Below are 3,318 nucleotides of genomic sequence, written 5' to 3'. Positions count from 1 at the left end.
GAGCGCCGCCGCACTCCCAAGCGGCGCACTGTAGCAGTGCGCCACCGGGCCGGCCCCTACACTATCTTTATATTGAGAAAAACAAAGCTACCCTATGAAATGAAATGCAACTTGCCCACTAAACTTTAAAATGTATGACACTTAGATACATGATAATGCTGCCCTCATGTCTGTTTGTTCCCAGCTGTGCCTTCAGAGTCTTCAAAGGTATGAATCCACTCTCCATCATTAGAGGGCCCTTGGAAAAGTCTGAAAGCTCCACATTAAGGTGTTCCTTGGCCTCTTTGGCATTGTCCTCTGTTAGCAAGCTTGACTCTGGCAACTTTCTGTCTCTTCTCTCTGACTTGGAGTGTTCCTGATTGCTATGGGTTAAAGGTTCATGTATTGGAAACTTAATACCCACTGTAACAGTGTGAAGAGGGTGGGAAATCCTATTATGATAATTGAAAAGTGAGGCCTTAAAGAGGTGATTGGATTGTGTGGACTGTGCCCTTGTGAATGGATTGATCCATTCATGGATTGATGTGTGTGGTCCTGACGGCTTTAAAAGGAGGGCAAGTGAAAAGCTTAGCTCTCTCCTGCTCAGCCATTTGCCATGTGACACATTGCATTGCTGTGGAGAGTCACCACTCACAACAAGGCCCTCAGCAGATGTGCCCCCTGGACTGTGGACTTCCCGGCCTCTAAACTGTAGGAAATGAATTTCAGCCAGTTTCAGGTGATCTATCATAAGCAACAGAACAGATGAGCGCACTGAGCTTGGCTTCGTGCCCTTGTTCTCATGTCTTCTTCCTTACATTGTTTCCTCTTTTCTGATTCTCTTTTGCTTTAGATTTTTACCTTTGTTTTTTAACCCTGGTCTGTTGTCCACATTCTGTTTAAAATTTCGGTCAGAGGAATCTGGGGACCTTTGTCCTGACATGGGGTATAATAAAGCACAGGACGAAAGCCGCACAGGACTGTCAGCTGCAGGATCACAGCCTCCGCACTCCTGCTGTTGGGCCCTCCTTGCTATGCGTCTGTCTCTCCGCGTTTGGATCATCTCCATGTACTTATTTTAAATGGCTGTTTTACAGACAACCTTTCTGTTTCGAAATGTTCTTTCCTGTTTGCAAATGAGCTTTTCTTACAAGTGGTTGTTGCTGCTGTGCTTACTCTACTTTAACAATGAGATTTCTTGTTTTTCCCAGATTTTTCAAAACCTGAGAATTAAGTTCCCAGAAATGCCAAACCACTGCATTTCATCTTGACTAATTTGTCATGTGGGCCGGCTTCCTGTTGCAAAATCAGCATGAGTTCTGTTTTTTTTTTTAAAGAAAAAGAAAGCAAGAAAGCAATGTGATTATTTGATGGATACCATTATTTTCTCAGTAATCTGATAGAATTTTGTCCACCCACCCCCCAAAAGAAAATTGTGAGCTAAATGATCAATTATTATTATTTTTTGAAACAGGCTTAAACAAATGCATTCAGTTTGGGGGAATAGATCTTCGTCTGGGCAGGGCAGACAGCGACATTCCTGTGTTTCTCATGCTGCAGTGTGAAAAGTTCATGAATCTAAGGGGATCCTTTTCTAAAGTTATCTGTGAAGGGAAAGGAATAATTACTTCTACGTCATTCAAACCTGGGTACCATCCAGGTTTTCCAATTAGCTGTGAGAACAGAGCCTGCCATTGTGTCTCAAGTTTATCTTGAATTTTCCAAGAAAACTTTCTTTCCTTATCACTGTGACTATTAGAAAGCAGGAGCCCTCACGTTCTTCTTTATAGTCCTGCAGCAAAAGAGGCCCCTAGGACCACAAGAGAGGTTAAGAGCACGACAGTTGCTGTGAGTGTCTCGTTGACAGGGATCTGCAAGGTTATTATTTAATATTTTCTTAGAAAAAAGTTCAGAAGCATCTGCATTGTGAGGAGTTCTTGGATATGGAAACTTTTTAATGCACGTGTAAATGGTGGGAGTTATAAAATTTCTTTTCTTTTTTCTTTATTTGTGTAACCCTGTTTTTCAGTATAACTTCTATTTCCAAAGTCACACTGGACTAGGGGTAAAATTAAGAAGAAAATAAGTCACCAAATAGTATTTCTGCCTGTATAAACTCTGGAAACTCTAGATGCTAAGGTTCTTCCTGCACAGCTCTGGGGGTCTGCCTGGAGTAGTTTTCCCGGTGCTTCCTGTGCTAGGTGACATCTGCCATTTCTCACCTTTCCAGGTGTGGTTCTTATGCGAATGTGACGTGGTCCATTTTTGCTGACAGTGAGGTGAGGAGCCAGCCCCCTGATGACTCTGACCCTTGATATTGAGGCTCCAGCGTCTGATGGGCCTGATGTCCTCACCCATCAGGGCACCACTGCCAACCAGGATGCCCAATGAAGGCGTTGTTGCCTGGGCCAACTTCACGCCGGGACTCGGTTCTCACCTCTGCCCTGTTCTGAGAAAGCCATCACCCCAGTGTGGCTCCATCTCTGCTCTCAAAGACCCATGCAGGTATTTGTGTTTCCTTTTGAAGAACCCATCTCCACCAAGGACTTGGGGCATGTGTCCCTGAGGACCCAGAGGGTAAGGTCAGTGACAGGCACGTTTCATTCAGAAATAAGCTCGTTGTCTTACCTCAGCTTGTTATCCTGGAAGGGGCCTTCCCTCAATCGCCCTTGGTTATTTCCCTTGCAGCTGCTTGGTCCTTCCTGTGTGCAGCCTCTGTTCTAAGACGTGCCCATGTGTGCCTGACGTGCTTGAGATGTGCCCGAGTCTCAGGGCGTGAGCAACTGGATTAGCACAGCTACGCTCGTGTGACCCCGCAGCATGGGGGGCACACACATGAACTAAGAGTGCAGCATTTTGTAAATCTGTCCCGCACACTGTTCAGAACAAGGTCTTTGCCTCACCTGTATAGGCAAGGACGGGCCTGTGTTATTTTGTGGGGTAAAAACTCTACAGTCTGTTTAGTACCTCTTTTGTCGAATAACTCACAAGTCCATGATTCCAAACAAGGTCTTTGCCTCACCTGTATAGGCAAGGACGGGCCTGTGTTATTTTGTGGGGTAAAAATTCTACAGTCTGTTTAGTACCTCTTTTGTCGAATAACTCACAAGTCCATGATTCCAACCCAGATTCTTCTCCTGTGGTTCTGATTTTCATCTTTCCCTCACAAGGATCTTCTTCTAATCCCTGTTTCCCTCAATGGACCATCTACCCAGGTCCCCAGCAGGAATCCTCCTTACATCCTCCCACCCCACACACCCAACAACTCAGTTACAAAATTAAACACGAAACCTCTGCTAATTCTAGTATTATTGGAGAGGGACAGAGGGGAGGGGGGGG

General features: G+C 45.1%; 1 long non-coding RNA gene across 1 annotated transcript in view; it reads left to right on the top strand.

The window, feature by feature from the left end:
- Positions 1–2,283, top strand: part of LOC103606509 — a 25,299-nt gene extending 23,016 nt beyond the window's left edge. The window contains exon 4 of the long non-coding RNA XR_551896.1: positions 2,210–2,283. This is a non-coding gene — a long non-coding RNA (uncharacterized LOC103606509). The remainder of the gene's footprint in view (positions 1–2,209) is intronic.
- Positions 2,284–3,318: the final 1,035 nt, after the last annotated feature.

This window comes from Galeopterus variegatus, unplaced genomic scaffold (assembly GCF_000696425.1).
Source record: "Galeopterus variegatus unplaced genomic scaffold, G_variegatus-3.0.2 Scaffold6631, whole genome shotgun sequence".
Lineage (NCBI taxonomy): Eukaryota > Metazoa > Chordata > Mammalia > Dermoptera > Cynocephalidae > Galeopterus > Galeopterus variegatus.
This window is presented reverse-complemented; position numbering and strand designations above follow the sequence as displayed.